General features: G+C 46.8%; 2 long non-coding RNA genes across 2 annotated transcripts; one reads left to right on the top strand and one right to left on the bottom strand.

Moving 5' to 3' along the window:
- Positions 1 to 772: 772 nt before the first annotated feature.
- Positions 773 to 9,684, bottom strand: LOC128779734 (uncharacterized). Its single transcript, XR_008425821.2, has 3 exons — positions 9,544 to 9,684; positions 4,346 to 4,460; positions 773 to 3,494 (listed from the first exon to the last, which is right to left on the bottom strand). It is a non-coding gene; the product is annotated as an uncharacterized lncRNA (long non-coding RNA).
- Positions 8,126 to 15,204, top strand: LOC123478390 (uncharacterized). Its single transcript, XR_006653580.2, has 3 exons — positions 8,126 to 8,932; positions 13,167 to 13,251; positions 14,147 to 15,204. It is a non-coding gene; the product is annotated as an uncharacterized lncRNA (long non-coding RNA).
- Positions 15,205 to 22,270: the final 7,066 nt, after the last annotated feature.

Genomic DNA, 22,270 nt, shown 5'->3' with positions numbered 1-22,270 from the left:
CCAATAGTGATGCGAAGGAAACTGGGACTCAAATCAACGGTATGGACCAGAAGGAAGAAAGAAACATCCAACCAGAAAAGAACGAAGAAACAAGAATTCGGAAAAATGAGGAGAGGCTTAGGAACCTTCAGGATATCTTGAAACATTCCAACATCCAAATTATAGGGGTGCCAGAAGGAGAAGAGGAAGAACAAAAAATTGAAAACTTATTTGAACAAATAATGAAGGAGAACTTCCCTAGTCTGGCAAAGGAAATAGACTTCCGGGAAGTCCAGGAAGCTCAGAGAGTCCCAAAGAAGCGGGACCCAAGGAGGAACACACCAAGGCACATTATAATTAAATTACCCAAGTTTAAAGATAAAGAGAAAATCTTAAAAGCAGCAAGAGAAAAGGACACAGTTACCTACAAAGGAGTTCCCATAAGACTGTCAGCTGATTTCTCAAAAGAAATGGGGCTGGAAAGAAGTCTTCCAAGTCATGAAAGCCAAGGACCTACATCCAAGATTGCTCTATCCAGCAAAGCTATCATTTAGAATGGAAGGGCAGTTAAAGTGCTTCTCAGATAAGGTCAGGTTAAAGAAGTTCATCATCACCAAGCCCTTATTATATGAAATGTTAAAGGGACGTACCTAAGAAAAAGAAGATCAAATATAGGAACAGTAAAAATGACAGCAAACTCACAGTTATTAATGACCACACCGAAAACAAAAACAAGAGCAAATTAGGCAAACAACTAGAACAGGAACAGAACCATAGAGATGGAGATCACATGGAGGGTTGTCAATAGGGCAGTGGGAGGGGGAGAGGGGGGGAAAGGTACAGAGAATAAGTAGCATAGACGATAGGTGGAAAATAGACAGGGGGAGGGTAAGAATAGTGTAGGAAATGTAGAAGCCAAAGAACTAATAAGTATGACCTATGGACATGAACTATAGGGGGGGAATGTGGGAGGGAGGGCGTGGGCAGGATGGAGTGGATGCAGTGAGGGGGGGGGAATTGGACGACTGTAATAGCATAATCAATAAATATATTTTAAAAAAGACATTAAAAAACCCCACAATCATCCTATGAAAGAGACTCAAAAGCCATACTCAAGTATTCTTTATTAGAGGTGACAGTACCAACTCCTTACCCTAAAAGCCATGGCTTTTAGGAACCGTGTCCACCCTGGGTCCTGTTTCCCCAGCAGGAATGAGTGTCCAGGGGGGAAGGAAGCCACTCTGCACAGGAGGTGCCTGCATGTCAGTGCAGGAAGGAGCAGAGTCTGTGACTGCCCTTGTGCCCTAGACAATACCATGGGCTCAGGCCAGGAACTGGGTGGGGGGATGCAGCAGTGGAGCTGGGGATGTGACACCTGCAGGCACTGAGCTGTACCATCAGGTTCCCACAGGAGCTGGGGGCTATGAAGTTAATACTGGGAGACCAAATTGTCTGTTTGTACTGGAGATGGTCTCTGTGTGTTGGGGTTTTTTTGTTGTTGTTTGACAACTACAGTGCGTTAGTTTCTTGTGGCTGAAATAACAAATTTCCACAAATTAAATGGCTTAAAACTTTAAATAGTTATTCTCCAGCATTCTGGAAATCAGAAATCCACATCAAAGTATGGGCAAGACCTCCTGTTCTCCACAGGCTCTGGGAGAGGTTCCACTCCTCTTCTCTGCATCCTGGGCGGCTGCCGGTTCCTTGGCTTTGGCGGCATCCCTCCCGTCTCTGCCTCCATCTACACACGGCTTCTCCTCTGTGTCATTTCGCCTCTGTTTCTTAGAAGGAACTTATCATTGGACTTGGGACTCATACAGAATGCCCAGTACACTCTCATCTTGAAATCTTTTACTGAATTATATTGTCAAAGAACCTACTCCAAAATTAGGAAACATTCACAGGTTCCAGGAGTGGGATGTGAACATATTTTGGGGGGAACACCCACTCAACCCTCTACAGGCAGCCTGGTTCTTTGGTACTGTCTATGCTGGCATATGGGATGATTCCAGGGCTTATCCATGGGGGCTCCCCTGAACACTTCAATGAGTGCCTTGGAATTGAGGCCTGCAGTTTACAGAAGTGGGCCCCATAAAGGAGAGAGAGAGAGAGATACTAGGAAATAACTTCCAGACAGACCCAGACAAGGGCCCCAGGACCACCCACTCAGGCCCTGCAGAGACTGAAGCTTGTAGTAAAACGGGGGCTTTCTAGACTGATATCACACACTCTGTGGGACCCTTGCTTCGATCATGGCTACAAAGATGTCACAAAATATACGGGGACAAGCACAACAATGAAAATGATAAACTGGACCTCATCAAACTTTTGTGCTTCAGAGGACATCCTTTGGGAAGTAAAAGAAAAACCTACAGAATGGGCAAAAAAGTCTGCAAACCACCAATCGTAAAAGGGACTTGTATCAAGAATATATGCTAAATAACATGCAAAACTAATCATAAAGGAAAACAAAATTATCTCAGCATAAAATCTGCAAAGCACGTGAATAAATAGATGTCCAGAGAGGACATGCCCATGACCAAGAAGAACATAAAAATGCTCTACATCATTGGTCAGAACTGAAATGCAAATAGAAACTACAAGATTCCACTGCACACTCTCTGAACTGGCCAGATACACAGACAGTTAGCAGGAAATCCTCATTCACTCCCTGAATGAGCGGCTTGGATAGTGTTCTGGCAGATTCCCTAAGTCTTTGGCAGAGTTTCTGATCCAGCAGCTCCACCCCCGGGGCATATGCTCAAGAGAAAGGAAAAGATACTTCCCACCAGAAGTGTCCGGAACACGTTATTCACAACATCCAAAAAGCGAAACAATTCAAATATCCACCAACGAGTAAATGGAAAACCAAACTGTGGTATGCCCATGCACTGGAATACTCTTTGCTCCTATAAAGGAATGGAAAACTGTACATGTTATAGAACATGGATGGACCTTGAAAACATTATAGTCAGTGGAAGAAGCCAGACACAAAGGTCACATACTACACAAATGACTTCACTTATATGAAATGACCAGAACACGCAGCTCCAGAAAACTGAGTGTAGATTCATGGGTGCCAGGAATTGGAGGGTGGCAGGATTGGGATGTGACTAACGATGGGTTTGGAGATTCTTGGGGACTCTGGAAAGGTTCCCCTCAGAGGGCAGTGAGGGAATCAAGCTGTGAATGTACTGAAAGGACTAAATGTGCACTTTATGTGGGTGAGCTATACTCAGTCAAGCTGTTTCCCTACAGTTTTTAACATCTCCTTCAGAAAGGTGAGTGTGTGTTGGGTGTCCTACGGCTGCTGTTTGAAATAGCCACAAACTGGTGAAGAAGTTCGAACGTGAACTGGGAGTTAGCTGACATGAACGAAGTTCTGTTCTGTTAGGTGCGTGGAAGGAGTTGTGGTTACGAAAGGAAATTCTCACCTTCTCATGACAAGCAGGTGGACGAATTAAGGGCAGAGTTTTGTATTTCTGTAATTAATCGGTAAATGTTCCAGAGAAAAACTGAAAAACAGATTTAAAAAATTAAAAGCTGGATAGATAGATGCAGATAAGTACATGGCAAATATAACCAAACATATGAGAAATTTCTCTTCGTGGCGGGTATATGACTCTTATTCTTTCTATTTGTATGTTTCAAAGTGATCATAGTAAAAACTTAAAAGAAATATTTTTCCTTATTTATATGAGGGCACACATGTGTGTTATATGTGGCTTATGGACATAAGCAGATGGTTTAGTGACTGGAAATGCCCACTCTAAGTAAGCTTTGGGCACATCAGGTGCTAACACACACCTCACACTTGATGAACTGTAGATGTGCCAAGAGCCAGAGCATCTGATACTCTTCTTTAAGACAATTTATCTCTATATGAGAATCTACGGGTGCCCAGCCCAGACCCCTGCTCTGAGATGCGTGTTCCCCCCTTTGGATGCCCTCTGCAGTACAGGTTTGCCCTCCACTGGGCCACAGTCCTTGATTTTAGCCCACTCTGACTCACTTCGCACTCTGACACCCAGAACTATTAGTTGCTCGGTGGGGGTGTGGTTTTGTCACCACATGTGCAGTAGTTTGTTACAAAAGCCATAGGAAGCTAGGACAGCCCTTGATAAGAAACTCTGCAGAGCTTGCAAGGCAGTGCTTTCCCATCAAGATGGCCCCTGCCCCACTGTGGTCCAGACCCACAGCAGGGTTAGTGCCAGAATACCCAAAACAGGACTTTGGGAGTTGGCCAACAAGAAGGAAGGAATAAAACACACAGGAGCTACAGCCGTCCAGCTAATTTCCACAACCACGGTCAGAGAGTACGTCTGCAAGCAGACCGAAGAATTCAAGGGGATGAAGGACCACAAACCCGAATAGGAAAGAGTGTGTCAACGTCGGGCAGGGCCACACCACGCAGAACTTAACTCCCTGGCAAGAGCAGCTGTATGTACTTCTGGACCAATGCTGAAATACCTCTTGAGTGTCTAGGATAAAATAATGCCACAATAAATAAAGAGACCCAGAAGGAGCCAGCGGTCAGAGACGAAAACAGGAGGTGTTGTTTCAGAACTGGACTCCAGAGTTGCAATACGGCAGCAGGATCTGGGAATGGCAGAGGTCGGAACTTAGCCACCGGAAGCCGGGGGTGTATAGTTACATTATAGGCAGCACTATCAGAGTGCAGCCTGGTCCTGGAGATGTGGGGGATGAATCTGAGAGCATAGAACATGGAGTCCTTAGGGACAAAAGATAGGAAAGGCCAGCATGGTGTCCCTTAATGGACATAGTGAAAACATGAAGAGTGGAGGAGCAGAAAGCTGCGGTCAGCTGTTCCAACACAGAGTCATGATCCTTGGCCCAGCGTAGACCTGAAAAATCCTCACAACCAGACTCTTGGTGAGTGAAAGCTCCGTCCGCACAAGGAGGGTGTCTGCAGCATCCAAGTGTACCCCATGTGATCCCCGGGTAACCTCAGAAGGGCCCCACAGGCATTTTTAGGGTGAGTGGACACTTGGGCAAAAGGAATATGCAGATCTTTCAAGAGCTCTGGGACCTTGAGCCCAAACTGGCATAATATTCGGGGACTCCGATCACCACCAGGGCTCCCGCTTAGGCTATTGCTGTAAAGGGGTCAGGACACTTGTGGATCCCTTGCCCACACTGCTCTCACATTGGCCCCACTGGGTCGGCTGACCCACCAAGTGATCACTTCCCTGGCTCCAGACGTGGAATAAGAAAATGTTTTACGGTGGTTATTGGCCTGCAGGTAAAGCTATTATTGTAGAAAAAACAAAAAAATGTTTAATGGAGATTTCTAAGTCTATCTCTCTCCTCCACTGAGAATTCAGTAAAAGATAAACATCCCACTGCAGTGCCGGCAAAGATGCTGAAAATGTCTGACCTCAGACCATGCTTCACTGCTAAGCTACCTGGTCACAGGAGGACACTGGAACACTTTGGCACTCACTCTGGGAACCGCTTGCTGTGTACTGGGCTCCTGCTCTGCATTCACCTCTCCCTGCCCCACCAGATGGCTGTCCCAGTCCCTTTTCTAGTCTGACTTCCTCACCCTCAAACTCCCTTCCCGACTCAAGCCCCCAGACACTCGCAGATCAGGATGCCTGCGTTCATGGTGGCCCCAGTGCCCCAAATCCCTCATCGCTCTCCAGACTGGATGCTCGTTCTGTTCACCCACAGGGCTTCAGCCCCATGTCCTCTGTCAGCCTGTGCATCTGGTGCTCCCTCTTGTCCCCCATGTGAGGGAACTGAACTGAGTCTGGGAGAACCTTCCCCTTTCCTCAGTCCTTCATACCTCAAGGCCCACTGTGCCCTTCCAAGTCCAGAAGGACGGCACCATCGACTTCACGGCACCGATTTCAGTTGCTTCCGCCTTAAATGGTGGGTCTGTCCCTGACTCAGACTCATCCTGAGCCCCCTTCAGAAGCCCTTCTCCGTGGAAACAGTAAATCCACCTGATTCCAAATGGATCCAAGAGCCCAAACCCTTCGCAGGCTCTCCAATTCTCTTCTCCTAACTCTGCACAGGAGCCCTTCCATCTGTGTCATTCCCTGCTGCCACCTCAAGTTTCAACCATCTACCTCTTTTTCAGGTCCTCCAGGATTCAGGCAATGCTCACTAGCCAACATGAGCAAAAAGCAAGACAACTCACACGGTAGAATTCATTTCTCAATGCCTGTGTCCGGTGCGTGAACTCGCTTTCATGCGAACACACCCAGGGTCTGTAAATATCAAACAAATCTCATGTGTGACAACACAAACATCTGCCGTGAGGTGGATGCGCAGGTGGGGCCCGGGGGAGTGAGCCTGCAGTGGGGCCGTGGGGCAGCTGGCAGCAGGCAGGATCTTTCATCCTCTGGAGCGCAAATGCTGGTGGCTTTTCAGGATTAGTTACAATAAAGCGTCTGTCAGAGTTACGACAGAATACTTTCAGATCTGTGTCATTTTGTTCCATAAACGTGAAGTGAAAGTGTATGTGGGGTTAGAACAGTGCTGGCGGTCAGGGCTGCTGCGGTACTGCGGCCTTCCTGGGCTCTATTGAGTCATCAGGCTTCTGCTTGCAAGGGAAAGCCTTGCTGTTCCACGACCAGTGCTTAGCCTGTCACAGTGTTAAAACAACTTTGTTCACTCTTTACATATGTTGCTTCTGCAGCTGCACAGCTCTATACTACCTCTGCGCTGGAGGAGGGTCCCTTGCCTCTCACCTCCCTCCAGCATCTGCCCCATTGGTCAGCTTCAACCTCAATCCAGTTGGCGCAGCAAGTAGTTTTGGATCACAAACCGTTCTTGGTGATGCGTGTGTCACCAAGGGGGAGTGGCATGTCCTGTACTTCTCTATAAAAAGGCCGCCTCTCCGACACTGAGGCCATTCCTTGGGCTGACAACAATGGGAACAAGCATCGCCTACGCTGTTTTATTGGAGCCACTCGTTTTACATTGGAAGGAGGAGGTCATGGAGTATGTAGTGAGTGAAGTGGCTCAGTTTCTCACGGATAAGGGTTGGAAACTTGGAAGAGGTATACTAATAGCCTATGGATGGGGGGGAGCCCTGGGAGTACTTGACCTAGTGTGTCCATTTCTAATAAAATGGTTGCTAACATCTGTACTTAGCAAGGCAGCTTCAGCTGCATGCAACCAGGTGGATGTGCAAAGTTTAAAAAGGAACATCACACATTTCTTTAGAAAGAGGATGTGTTGTCCCGTACTCACAGAAGTGATTGTGGTTTAATTGCCGCTCGTGAGTCCAGACCTGAGTTTACCCAGCGCTTGTGAATTCGCAAAGACAACCTGTCCTATTATTTTTATGAGACTACATAGTGGAGTTTACAGGAAACTGTCTCTCTTTCCCACTTCTTCCTTTTTATTCTTTGCTTTATACTTTCTTTTTCTTAAATGATTCTTATAGTATTTTTTCCCATTGCCATGTAGCCCCCCTGCTCCCCCTCCCCCACAGTCCCCACACTGTTTCCCATTCCCATGACCCTAAACACCTTGAGTAAGACACACAGATGCCTGGCCTGGCTGCCTGCACCGATTCTGCCACTGCGGATTCAACCACCACTGGCGGGAAGTGTTCAATCTGCACTTTGTTTTCATCGTGGTACTAACCCGCCTCCCTGACCAAGAAGATGAACTTGAAACCGAGGGAAGGAAGGATTGCCCAACTGGAACGAGGTCTCCGGGCTGCTTCTGTGCTGCCTTCCTTCTCATTTCGGGGTGAGACTCTGGCCTGGGCTCTGAGCAGGGAGGGGCCCACACCTGCAGGGAACGCTCGAGGGGCCGGCAGGGCAGCCCACGGGGCAGCCGTCGCCAGCGCCGAGAGCCTGCTCGGGGTTTCGGGGAGGGGCAGGGCTCGCACCTGAAACTCTGAGCGGGGCCTCGAGAAGGCTTCGAAAGCCTCCCGCCTGGGTGTGAAGGGCGGGCGAGGGCGCCATTAGTACGGATCCTGGGCGCTGGGCGGGGCACTGCCGGCTGCGCGGCCTGGGGTCGAGGTGACATGGCTGCCGGGCGGAAGTCCGCTGAGTCGGGCTCCGAGCCGGGGAGGGGGCCCGAGCTGCAGGGAACCCGCGCGAGGCCCGGGGGGGACAGCTCCTTGCGGTAAGAGGTGCGAGTGGGTGAGCCTGCATGCGGTTGAGAGGAGGGGGGGGGCTCGAAGGTGAAATGCTGGAGCGGGTCCTTGAGGAGGCCTTGAAAGCCTCCTGCCTAGGGAGGAAGCGCACGAGAGGGCGCCGTAAGTGCAGATACAGGACACTACCGGTGGGGGACTTTTCTGGAATGAGGGGAGGAGTTAACATGGCCGCCGGGCGGAAGTCCGCTGACTCTGGCTCCCGGCAGGGGAGGGCATCGGGATAGGGGAGGTGGGGGCTCCACGGTGAAATTCTGGGGTGGGGCCTTGAGAACGCTTTGAAAGCCGCCTGCCTTGGCGTGAAGGGCAGGAGAGGGCGCCGTAAGCTCAGATGCTGAGCACTGGTGGGGGGCATATCTGGATGCGAGGGGAGGAGTCAAGACAACGTGGCCGCCAGGGGGCAGTCCAGGCAGTGATTTGGGCCCTGAGCAGGGCACAGGTCCTGATCTGCAGGGAACCCACGAAGGGGGGAGGCCAGCTCCATGGGGCAAGAGGTGCGAGTGCTGTGAGCGTGCAGGGGGTTTAGGGGAGGTGGAGGGCTCACGGGTGAACTTCTGGAGTCGGGCTTGAGAAGGCTTTGAAAGCCGCCTGCTTCATTATGAAGAGCAGGAGAGGGCGCCCTAGTACAAATCGCGGGCTCTGGTGGGAGGGAGCGTTTCCAGATGAGGAGTCATCGCAGCGTGGCCACCTGGAGGGAGTCAGCGCAGTGAAGCGGCCATGAGAGGGGCCTTGGGGCAGGAAGACTCCGAGGGAGAAGTTAAGGTCGGGACAGAGGGAAGATGAAGCTCTGTGCTACGGAGGATCCCCCGGAAGGTGAAAAACAGACTTTGGTTGGGGAATGGTGTGGACTTGCACAAGCCTAAGCCCTACTAAAGGGGCATTTTAGACCTGCAGTTTCCACTGGGGGGGGGGGGTATGCTAAGGCAACATTTTGCATAAAGAAAGTGTGAAGAAGTAGTCCCAACCCCAGTAAAGGTATTTTACCCTCAAGATTCACCCCTCGATTATCTAGAATACTTGCCTTCTCTTCCCCTTCCCTCCTTCCCTCTTTCCCTCTTTCCTGGGTTCTTGTGGGCTCCCTACACTCCCAGACTTTCTGGTCCTTGATCACAGCCCCATCCCATTCTTTACTTTCTTCTAGGCTAAGCACACTCCCAACTCTCCCTGGCCCTCAACACCCACCCCGTCAACATCTGCTTCATCTAAATTCAATTGGTGCCCCACACCCCAGGTCTCCTAGATAATTCTGGGCTCCGCAGACTCTAAGCTCTTCCTGATTTTTGTCCCACTCCCTCCACATTTTTATGTTATTGTGGGTTCTGAACGTTCTAAGGTCTTCCCACCCTCTTCCACTGGCCCTAGCCACTCCCCGTAGGTAAGCTACTTTTCAGACTCCAGTGGGAGCCTCAGTAACTCTTACTTACTCAGAGATGTTGGTATCTGGCTAAGTTGAAAGCTTGGCTGAAGGACGTCTTGAAGCTCTTGGAGGTTCACATTAGCTTGCCTACACACAACCGGAAATGCTGCAAGCACCAGACCCAGACCCAGCTTTGAGAGCAACTGTGCACTCTTCTGCAGGTTAAGAACTGAAACTAGAACTGCTGTGCTGGCTCTGGAAAGGGCCTCTGACTTGTCTCGTTACCGTCACAAGCCCGATCTTCATTGGTCACCCTTCACCCACAGGAGTTTAGAAACCTTCTGCTTCACACCCCAACACTTCCTTTTTTGAATTGGCCCACACGCTCAGCTCAGCCTTCTCTCTCTCCAGGGTCCTCATATCATCCTTCAGGCTCTGCTCGCTCTCTGGAATTCCAGCCCCATGGATGTTTGAATCTCCCTCTTAACCTTTTTCCTGTCACCTGCCCCCTGTTGGCCTGTCCATCAGGTCTCCCCATCCTAACCTGTGAGTTCCTGTGTTTCTAGAGATTTACATCTGTGTGTACTCACTCTAATGCCCTTAACACACAAGTACACACCAACACAGAAGCACATGTGTAATAGTGGAGAACTGTAACGGTGGGAAATTGTAGCCCACCTCACCATTCTTTTGACATTGTTTCTGTAAGTACTAACTGTGACTAACATGTAGCTTGTAGATGAACAGCATGTTTAAATAAAAATCCTCGGAAGTAACTTCAAAAGATAGAGATCCCGACCTTCAGGCATCCCAGCTTTGGGAGATTTGCTGACCTTCACCCATGGAGACAAAATGACATGAAGCTGAGGTGATGTGAAGCCAGGATGGCTAAACCAGGATGAGGCACAAGAGACCATAACTTGCCTTACCGGAATGGACTGTGTATGCTGGTCTGCTCAAAGGGAACTTTTCAACCCCCTCCCTTGATCTCCTTGTTCTGTTCCCCTCTCCCTCCTTATAAAAAACTTCTGCTTCCACTGAGATGTGGAGAATGGACTTTGTGGCATGGGTCCCTTTCTTCCAGGAGATGGGCTTTGAGACATGAGTCCTCCATCTTCCTAATGGTCGGCATCTGAAAATAAACCACTTTCCTTCACATGAGCGCCTGCCTCTGCAGTATTGGCTTTCTGTAGCCACGGGCAGCCGAACCTGCATTCGGCTAGAGGTTTTGGCAACGCCAGCTAAGACTCTGTGGACCCCAGTAAGGCCTGGAGGGCCCAGGCTAGGGTGTCCCAGCTGCTTGTGGCAGACTGACCCCGTGGCAGGGATGGCAGGAGTTTCTCAGCAGCTGCCAAGAGTTCTTTGTCTCGGGGCTTCTTCCAGCTCTCCCTCTCAAGGCACCAGCTGCCTTTAAACTCTTTGCTGGTGAAAAGAAACAGGATGTTGGTGGGCTGACACGCCCAGACTGGGTAAGTCCCTGTCGTGCACAACCAGGAACCCCTGCTCTGCCACTTGGGTTCTTTGAACCATTTGGGATTCTATAGGAATCAATAGGCACCCATGGGCAGTAGATTCAGTGACAAGAAAAAAAATTCCCAGTTCCCCAGTGTGGGATTTGGTTGGAGGACTCTTTTGGTGACTTTTGGTTTGGGTTTGGGCGTTGTTTGTTTTTCGTGTTACATCATTTGTTTGAAGTCCGTCTTTTTTTATTAAGTGTTTTATTGCCATTCTATCAAAGTTGTCCCAAGTTTCCCCCTTTGTTCTCCTCTGCCCAGCCCAACCCCCACTGCCCCAGACTATCCCCACCCTTTTGTCCATGTCCATGGGTCATTCATACATGTTCCTTGTTCCCCTTCTTCTACCCTCACCCCCTGCAACTTCCCCTCTGGTCACTGTCAGGCTGTTCCTTGTTTCCATGCCTCTGGTCCTATTTTCCTCATTTGTTTGTTTTGTTCATTAGGTTCCTCTTGTAGGTGAGATCATATGGTATTTGCCTTTCACTGCCTGGCTTATTTCACTTAGCACGATAGTCTCTTGTTCCTTCCATGCTGTCACAAAAGGTAGGAGTTCCTTCTTTCTTTCTTCTGCGTAGTATTCCATCGCATAAGTGTACCACAGTTTTTGATCCACTCATTTACCGACGGGCACTTACACTGTTTCCAACACTTGGCTGTTGTAAATAATGCTGCTATGAACATTGGGGTGCGTAGGTTCTTTTAAATTAGTGTCTCAGTATTCCTAGGATATAATCCCAGCAGTGGAATCACTGGGTCAAAAGGCAGTTCCATCTTTAGTTTTGTGAGGAAATTCCATACTGTTTTCTACAGTGGCTGCACTGGTGGGATTCTGCAATCCCACCAACTGTGCACTAAGCTACCCTTTTCTCCACTTCCTCACCAGCACTTGTTGTTTGTTGATTTATTAATGATGGCCATTGTGACAGGTGTGAGGTGATATCTCTCTGTGGTTTTGATGTGCATCTCTCTGATGGCTAGTGATGTTGGGTACCTTTTCATATGTCTATGGGTCATCTGTAGGTCCTCCTTGGAGAAGTGTCTATTCTGGTCCTTTGCCCATTTTTTCATTGGAGAGTTTGTCTTCCTGGTGTTAAGTTGTATGAGTTCTTGAAATATTTGGGGGATTAAACCCTTGTCTGATGCATCATTGGCAAATATGTTCTTCAGTACAGTGGGTTCCCTTTTCATTTTGTTGATGGTTTCCTTCAACCATCATGCAGCAAGTAGCTTTTTAATTTGATGCAGTCCCATTTGTTTACTTTTTCCTGTATTTCCCTTGCCCTAGGAGATATATTGGCAAAAATATTACTACATGGGATGTCTGAAGTTTTGCTCTAGGATTTTTACAGTATCACTACTTATATTTAAGTCTTTTATGCATTTTGAATTTATCCTGGTGTATGGTGTTAGTTGGTGCTCTAGTTTAATTTTTTTTTTTCCACATACCATTTCAGTTCTTCCCACAACATTTATTGAAAGGCTATTTTTACTCCATTGTATATTCGTGCTCCCTTTGTCAAATATCAGTTGATCATAGAGACACAGGTTTATTTCTGGGCTCTCTATTCTGTTCCATTGGTCTCTGTGTCTGTTCTTATGCCAGTACCAGACTGTTTTGATTACCTTGGCCTTTTAGAATAGTTTGATATCAGGTATTGTATTCTTCCAACTTGGTTCTTCTTTCTCAAGATTGCTGAGGCAATTCAGGGTCTTTTTTGGTTCCATATACATTTTTGAAATATTTGTTCTAGATCTGTGAAATATACCATTGGTAGTGTTCCCTTAAAGTGTTACAAAAAAGTAAATTTCTTCGTCAACTACTTTATAATCAGATATGTAACCCTGTCATTTTAAATGTGATTTTGTCATTAGAGACAGTCACCGTCATCGTTTTACTCTGATGCATTTTCAGAAATGTGACATCTTCAAAAAGATCCATGCAAAGGACTTTGGCTTATTCCAGAACATAAGTCTCTCAGAACAAATTTTAAGACAATACCTTTGAAATAAGTGGAGATTTGTGGGCCTGTGGAGAATGACTGCATTTGTAGGGACACTGTTGGATAATGGGGATAAACAGGAATTGATTATGGGGCTGAATGAACAGAAAATATCATTCTTGTGACTTTGTTCAAAATATTACTGATTTTTAAAAATTTGTTTGTTTTCTTAGAACAATTTGGTAAATTGTAGCAGCATTGAAGCATTTATGTTTTTCTCCCTACCTGATCCTACCAAAATTTGGAGACTCTTCACAAGTGAGTATTGTTACTTTCATGACGATATGTTTGTTTGCTGAAATCCAGTAGAAATCTTGATTTCTTCCATTTTTGAATTGTGGATTTACTAACCAAAGCTTTGACTGGAGTGGCACGTCTGAAAGAGTCATGCCTGGACTCTGGTTGTCGGCAAAAGGCTTTAAGGAATAAAAAGATTGGCCTTGAAGCCAATAAAAGCCCCTTGGAGAAATGGCCTCATACCTTGCTTATTCATGTGGTTCATGGTAGTCTTTCCAGGTAAGGAGCGAAGGTTGCTTTCCTGGGTGATGGCAAGAAAAGAACCTTAAGACATTTTTGGGACCTCGAGAACTTGAGGAGTTTACCCAAATCTCTAGGTACTGTAGGCAAAGCCTGATGGCAACTGGGTGGCTTGGCTTCTCTGCCCTATAGTGCTAATTAAAGTTCAATCTGAAAATTCCTTGTAACATTCCAGCAAAGTAGATTTAAGAAAGCCTATATGATCAATTGCTCTTCCTGTTGTGTTTATGCAAATAATCAGGCCAAACTGAAACTGGACTTAATACAGTAAATGAATTGGTCTTGATTTGGCTCTTTAATAAGAATGAGGGTGATTTTAGGAGAAAAATTGTGTTTCAATAAAATCTATTATACACAGTTGTGGAAATTAAACTGTAGTTCAGTTAATTGTCTCCAGAATTTTATTTTTCACTTACGAACTAGACTGGATCTTGAATTTTTCTAATTCTAAAATGTTTTGGCTACAACCACCTAACTTCCATGGAACTGAAAGAACAATTGACAGTGGGGCTTTGCAACAGTGGAAAATTGTAATGGTGGGAAACTGTAACCCACCTCACCACTCTTTTGTCATCGTTTCTGTAAGTACTAACTCTGACTGATGTGCATCTTGTAGATGAACAGCATGCTTGTATAAGAATCCTGGGAACTAACTTGAAAAGATACAGATCCCGGCCTTCAGGCATCCCAGCTTTGGGAGATTTGCTGACCTTCAACCGTGGAGCCAAAATGACATGAAGCTGAGAGGATGTGAAGCACGCTGGACCATCATCTGCCTCATCGGAATGGCCTGTGCTAGTCTGCACGTAGAGAACTTTTGATTCTCATTAGCTCACTGGTTCAGGCCCTGAGTGGCATGGTAGAAAAATGTTTACTAATACTTGGATTGCTTCTGTTAATTTTTCTTTTTCCTTCATGTGTCTACTCTGTTGTGTAGACGGTGTCTCCCATTGTGGTCCCTGCTAATGAAGCCCTTCGCTGACCACTCAGGGCACCTTGCGGAAGAGGGGGCGTGTGAGATTGTAAGAGCTGGTCACGAGGGGTGGAGGGTGGACCAGAGGCAATTCCATGATGTGTCTACTGCTGGACGTTCAGGCTAGATCTGGTCCAGGATTCAGGTTGCTTCCCATAAATCCCCTCAGAGACAGTCTGAGTTCTGTAACAGACTGGTACCCTACCAGGGGCAAGCATGTGAGGTGTTTTCTCCTTATCAGGTGATGTAAAGTTGAAGTTGTCAGCCTCATGATCGGATCTATCTACTCCCCCAAATTTTACCAACAATTTGTATTCTGGACTCTCTCTATCCCATCTGGGCTCGCGTGCTTACAATATGACTCAGGTGGGGACTGGTCCCTCAAAACACCCACCATGTGGTTGGGAGGTTGTGCTTTGAGCCAGCCCGCCATCCAGAAATTGATATGCAAATAGAGATGGAGTTTAGTATGACGGCCCATGTCAATCACATCTGCCTATGTAATGAAACCGCGATGAAAACTCTGGACACTGATGATCAGATGAGCTTGTGGTTGTTAAACCCGTTAATGTGGCTGAGCATGAGGTGTCCTGCCTCCTTTCGGGGAGGACATTGGCTGCTCTGCCAGCGGAATGAGTTCTCAATAATCTGTCCCTTTGTTTCTCTCTTTTTAGCTTGTTCCAAATTCTAATAGAACTATAACCATAACAATAGCATTTTGTGTGGTGCTATGAGTCATTTCAGCAAAATATGCAACCTAAGAAGACTATGGAAACCCATGAAGTAGCTCATTGGACAGAAGTGCAGGTGCCCTGGGAACTCCACATGTGAGGCTAGTGTTGATTTCAGGGTAGTATTATGAAGGCATTTGCTCTTAATCACTGGAAAATGAGCTAACTCTGAACGGGGAGCTTCAGAATTGAATTGCAGGACACCGTTCCAGTGGGATTCGGGACCATGAACCTCAGAATGGGGGACATACTGGGTCAGGTCTCCTATATAAGCTAGAAACCCTGAACCCAACTAGGATCCTCAGGAGAACTGGTGAGAACTGCATCACTGAAGGAACATTGCATCACTGAAATGCACATGGTGGGCGTCCTCCAGAGATCTGAGCTGAAAACAGGTTCTGTTACAGAACAGAACTTTATAGTAGCAACAGGGATACTAAAATCTGGGAAGCAGAGGCCAGCATGCGGCCCTCATAAACAAGGTGAGAGTAATAACCATAGTGAACAGCATGATCAGAGTGCAGCCTGGCATGTAGAGGTGTAAGAGAGGGCTCCTGACTTGTTGTCCTTAGGAACAAAAGATATGAAGGGTCACTTAATAGACATAATCAAAAGATGAAGGGTCAGCCCTGGCTGGTGTGGCTCAGTGGATTGAGTGCCAACCTGCAAACCAAAGGGTGGCTGGTTCGATTCCCAGTCAGGGCACATGCCTGGGTTGCTGGCCAGGTCTCCAGTGGGGGGCGTGTGAGAGGCAATCACACATTGATGTTTCTCTCCCTCTCTCCCTGCCTTCCCTTCTCTAAAAATAATTGACTTAAAAAAAAAAAAAAGATGAAGGATCAAAGGTCAAGGGGGATTCCTCCAAAGGTTCTGGTCAAGGTGGTGGAGTAGGTAAACGCTGTGCTCCCCCTTTTCCATGATTACATCAAAACTGCAATGAAATTATAAAGTAATCAGCCTGGAGAACCATCTGAAGACTAGCGGAACAGACCTCCTATAACTAAGGAAAGAAAGAAGTCATGGCTAAACTGGTAAGAGGAACAGAGGTGCAAACCAGGCTGGTCCCACACCCATGTTGAGAGTTGAGAATCGGCAGGGATATCTTGACTGCAGAGGTCCCTCCTAGGGAGCGAGGCGCCCCAGCCCCACATGATTCCAGTCCCCAGCCTGGAGCTCCAGTGCCAGGAAGTGGAGTCCCCACACAGCTGGCTATGAAAATCGATAAGGAGTCTGTCCCAAGGAGATAGAGGGCTTTGGAAAACACACGCACCCTCTCAAAGGGCCCCCACACAGATTCACTGATCAAAGATACTTACTGCAAACTTTACCAATGGGCCAGCAGCTTGAAAGGCACCAGAGACATTCGAGGAGGGGGTGCATTGTGTGGCTTCAGGGAAAGGGCCACCGTTGTTTCTGTGTTGAGCCCTTCCCCCAAATAGTTTGAAGGTGGGCGCCAAATCTGTATCTGCATTAACCTGGTGAACATGGCTCACCACACCCTGATGACTCCCTGAGACCTTACCCCGTCTAACTCAGGAGGGATTTTATCCAGGTGAGATGGAGGGCTGCTGGAAACCCAAGCATCCTCTTAAAGGGCCTGTGCACACACTCTCACTCATGAACACTCAGTGGGGTCTACTGAGCGACCCCAGGCTCAGCGCTGGTGGCACTTGGCCTCAGGCCCCAGCGTGACTTATCCCACACGTTTCCAGTCCCAGACAGTGGTTACCAACTGAAGATCACATTGCAGCTCCTAGCAGGTCACCCTGGGCTGCACCCAGAATGTGGCTGCCCTTAGCCTGTACCAGAACTCTTCCCAAACATCCCCAGAGCCAACACAACCTGTGGCCAGCCTCAGATGACAACAGAGCACCACTCAGTCAGCTCCACTAATTAAACACCCGAAGGGTGGTCCCAGCAGACACCAGAACACCCCTGGAGTAAATCTGTTCTGTGGGGTCAGCCCTTGCTGTGGTCATGGCCAGTCCTCAGAGCCAGTCAGCCTGAGGGTCAGCTCCAACCACTGACATGCCAACAGCAATCAAGTTTCAACTATAATGCAATAGGAGTGCAAAAACAACCCACACAAAGAACACCTCCGGAACATGCAGCTTAGGTGATTGGGGAGGTTGTGTGTCTGGGCCCCACAGGACACCTAGAACATAAGACCACCCTGCCAAGCCTGTGAGACATAGAGTTCATAGAGTTCATAGAGTTCTGTACAGAGTTCAAAACAGTAGTTAGAAGGTTGCTCAAGAAACTTAGGGGAAGAATAGATAAACTCAGTGAGAACTCCAAAAAGAAGATAGAAAAACATTAAAAAAAACAAACAAACAAACCCATAACAGCACAGTGATTGAGAGGGGAGGGGTGTTGCTGGAGGTGAAAGAGGGTATGTGGGGATAAATGGTAATGGAAAAATATAAATAAATAAATAATAAAAGGACACTGAAACCATAATAAGGAACCAGTTAGAAATGAGGAATACATTAAAATTAAAAGGAAGAATACACTAGACGGAATCAACAATGAATAAGATGAAGCAGAGGATCAAATCAGTGATTTGGAAGACAAGGGAGTAGAAAACACCCAATAAATGCAGCAAAAAGCAAAAAGAATTTTAAAATGACATTAGTATAAGGGACCTCTGAGACAACGTCAAGGTTACCAACATTTGTACTATTGGCATACTAGAAAGACAAGACAAAGAGAGCAAAACATTAAAAACCTATTTGAAGAAACAATCGCTATAAAATTACCTAACCTGGTGAAGGAAATAGAAACACAAGTTCAGGAAGTTCAGAGAGTTCCAAACCAGAAGAACCCAAAGTAGCCCACACCAAGTCACATCATTATTGAAATGCCAAAGATTTAAGACAAAGAATCTTAAAAGCAGCAAGAGCAAAGCAGTTAGTTATCTACAAGGGACCTCCCATAGCACTGTCAGCTGATTTTCCAACAGAAACTTTGGAGGCCAGAAGAGACTGACACCTCTGGAGCACCCAGCTTAGGCGATCGGGGAGACTGTGCCACTGGGCCACACAGGACCCAACAGGACACCTGATACATAAGACCACCCTGCCAGGTCTGGGAGACATAGCAGATGTGATGAAAAGCAAAGTCCTACAATCTAGACTACTCTACCCAGCGAGGCTATCATTAAGAATTGACAGAGAGAAAAAGAGCTTCCCAATTGAAAAATATATATACCTAAAGAAGTTCATCACCACCAAAACAGTATTACAAGAAATGTTAAAGGGGGAGAACCAAGATGGCGGCATAGTTAGACACACTGCGCCTCCTCGCACAACCAGAACTGACAGAAAATCGAACAGCAAGGAAGTCCGACACCAAGGAAATAAAAAATAAACATTCGTCCAGACCGGTAGGAGGGGCGGAGATGGGCAGCCGGGGCGGAGAGGACTCGTGTTGCCGTAGCGGGACCCAGACTGGTGGAGTGTGGAACGAACGGGGCAGGCAGTCGGACCACTAGCAGACCCTGTGGCCCCACATTCGCGCACAGATAAACCGAGAGGGCCAGACTCAGAGTGGCGGAGAACGGGGCAGGCAGAGCGGCGGGTAGTACCCCGCAGCCCCACACTCGCACACAGATAAACCGGGACCAACGGCGGGGAGCAAAGCAGACTGCGCAACCCAGGGCTCCAGCGCGGGGAAATAAAGCCTCAGACCTCTGATTGAAAACGCCCGTGGGGGTTGGGGCAGCAGCAGGAGAGACTCCCAGCCTCACAGGAGAGGTCATTGGAGAGACCCACAGGGGCCTAGAGTGTGCACAAGCCCACCCACTCGGGAACCAGCACCAGAGGGGCCCAGTTTGATTGTGGGTAGTGGAGTGAAAGATTGGAGTCCGGTGGAGAGTGGAGCGGGCGCCATTGCTCCCTCTCGGCCCCGCCCCCACGTACAGCGTCACAGCGCAGCTACCAGCGTTACCCCACCCCCGTGAACACCTAAGGCTCCGCCCCTTAAAGTAACAGACACTCCAAGACAGGAAAAAAAAAAAAAAAAGGCCCAAATGAAAGAACACTTCAAAGCTCCAGAAAAAATACAACTAAGCGAGGAAGAGATAGCCAACCTATCGGGTGCACAGTTCAAAACACTGGTTATCAAGACGCTCACAGAATTGGTTGAATCTGTTTGAAAACCAGATGAGAAAATGAAACCTATGCTAAGAGAAACGAAGGAAAATGTACAGGGAACCAATAGTGATGCGAAGGAAACTGGGACTCAAATCAACGGTGTGGACCAGAAGGAAGAAAGAAATATCCAACCAGAAAAGAATGAAGAAACAAGAATTCGGAAAAATGAGGAGAGGCTTAGGAACCTCCAGGATATCTTGAAACGTTCCAACATCCGAATTATAGGGGTGCCAGAAGGAGAAGAGGAAGAACAAAAAATTGAAAACTTATTTGAACAAATAATGAAGGAGAACTTCCCCAGTCTGGCAAAGGAAATAGACTTCCGGGAAGTCCAGGAAGCTCAGAGAGTCCCAAAGAAGCGGGACCCAAGGAGGAACACACCAAGGCACATCATAATTCCATTACCCAAGATTACACAGAAGGAGAGAATCTTAGAAGCAGCAAGAGAAAAGGAGACAGTTACCTACAAAGGACTTCCCATAAGACTGTCAGCTGATTTCTCCAAAGAGACCTTACAGGCAAGAAGGGGCTGGCAAGAAGTCTTCCAAGTCATGAAAGCCAAGGACCTACATCCAAGATTGCTCTATCCAGCAAAGCTATCATTTAGAATGGAAGGGCAGTTAAAGTGCTTCTCAGATAAGGTCAAGTTAAAGAAGTTCATCATCACCAAGCCCTTATTATATGAAATGTTAAAGGGACTTACCTAAGAAAAAGAAGATCAAAAATAGGAACAGTAAAAATGACAGCAAACTCAGTTATTAACAACCACACCCAAAACAAAAACAAGAGCAAACTAGGCAAACAACTAGAACAGGAACAGAACCATAGAGATGGAGATCACATGGAGGGTTGTCAATAGGGGAGTGGGAGGGGGAGGGGGAGAAGGTACAGAGAATAAGTAGCATAGATGATAGGTGGAAAATAGACAGGGGGAGGGTAAGAATAGTGTAGGAAATGTAGAAGCCAAAGAACTTATAAGTATGACGCATACATGAACTATAGGGGGGGAATGTGGGAGGGAGGGTGTGGGCAGGATGGAGTGGAGTGGGTGGGGGGGATTGGGACAACTGTAATAGCATAATCAATAAATATATTTTAAAAACAGAAATGTTAAAGGGAATTCTTTAGGAAGAAGAAAGAACGAAAACGATAAATATGAATAATCAAATGACAATAAGCACATGTCTATCATTCATCACTTTAAATGGAAATGAATTAAGTTCTCCATCAAAACCCATAGGCTGGCTGAATAGACAAGAAAACACACACACACACACACAGAGAAAGTAAAGGATGGAAAAGGATATTTCATACAAATAAAAAAAATTTTAAGCTGGAGCACCAATACTTAATATCAGACAAAATCAACTTTAAAACAAAAGCTATGGGAGATGAGGAAGGGCTGGAGGCTCAGTTGGCTGCAGCATTGTCCTGTACACCAAAACGTTGTGGGTTCGATCCCGGTTAGGGCACATACCTACGTTATGGGTTCAGTCCTTGGTCAAGGTGCATATGGGAGGCAACCGATCGATGCTTCTCTTTCACATCTCTCCCTGTCTCTCTTTCTCTGTCTCTGTCTCCCCCCTCCTTCCTCTGTTTCTACAATCAATTAAAAATTAAAATTAAAAAAGAGGAACATTACATTATCAATCCAACCAGAGGATATAACCCTTGCAACCACTTACACAGACAACATAGGAGCACACAAGGTTAAGAATAGTATAGGAAACGTAGAAGCCAAAGAATTTATATGTATGACTAATGGACATGAACTAAGTGAGGGGAAGCTGGTGGGAGGCAGGTCCAGGGCTGAGGGGAATAAAAGGGAGAAATAAATGGGACAACTCTAATAGCATAATCAAGAAAATATACTTTAAAAAATAAAATCACTATGATAATCATCTCTGCAAATGAGTGGATCAAAAAACTATGATACATTTACGCAATGGAATTTTATGCAGCAGAGAGAAAGAAGGAGCTTATACCCTTTGCGACAGCATGGATGGAACTGGAGAGCATTATGCTAAGTGAAATAAGCCAGGTGGTGAGGGACAAATACCATATGATCTCACCTTTAACTGGAACATAATCAACGAAAGAAAAAAGCAAACAAAATACAACCAGAGACATTGAAATTAAGAACAATGTAACAATAGCCAGAGGGGAGTGGGGAGGGGATAGTGGGGAGAGGGGTTTACAGGAGCTACTATAAAGGACACATGGACAAAATCAAGGGGGAGGGTAGAGGTGGGGGAGGGAGGTGGGATTGACTGGGGTGGGGTGGAGGGATGGGGAGAAAATGCAGACAACTAATTGAATAACAATAAAAAAATTTTTAAGGAAAAATAAAAAAATAATAATCTCTGAATGTATGCCAATGGTACTCTTGATAGAAAATGAAGAGAGTCCTGAGTGTGCCATCTGGCTCTCTTGGTGGTAAAAGTGGTTGATTTTTAAAAAAAACCCAATTGCCTGCTTCACTACCTGTGACTTCACAACTCTCAGATGTTCTGAGAAGGTCCGTTGCTGCCCTAACCAGAAGATTGTTCGTGGGAGGGAGTTAATCAAGTGAGACATGGTTTGTGCCCCTTAAAATTGTTCCCTTTGATCCTGGCTGGTGTGATTCAGTTTGGCTGGTGTGGCTCAGTTGGTTGGTGGTTGTCCTGCAAACCAAACGTCACTGGTTTGATTCCAGGTTGGGGCACATGTCTGGGTTGTAGGTTCAGTCCTTGGTTGAGGTGCAAACAGAAGGCAATCCATGATTTGTCTCTCACATGGATGTTTCTCTTCCTCTCTTTCTCCCTCCCTCCCCCCTCTCTAAAAAAATTAAAACGAATAAAATTTTTTAAATGTCTTTGCCTTAACCTGTTAATGCCATGGGT

Source organism: Desmodus rotundus, chromosome 12 (assembly GCF_022682495.2).
Source record: "Desmodus rotundus isolate HL8 chromosome 12, HLdesRot8A.1, whole genome shotgun sequence".
Lineage (NCBI taxonomy): Eukaryota > Metazoa > Chordata > Mammalia > Chiroptera > Phyllostomidae > Desmodus > Desmodus rotundus.
Note: the sequence above shows the minus strand (reverse complement) of the source record. Positions and strands in the feature narration are given on the sequence as shown.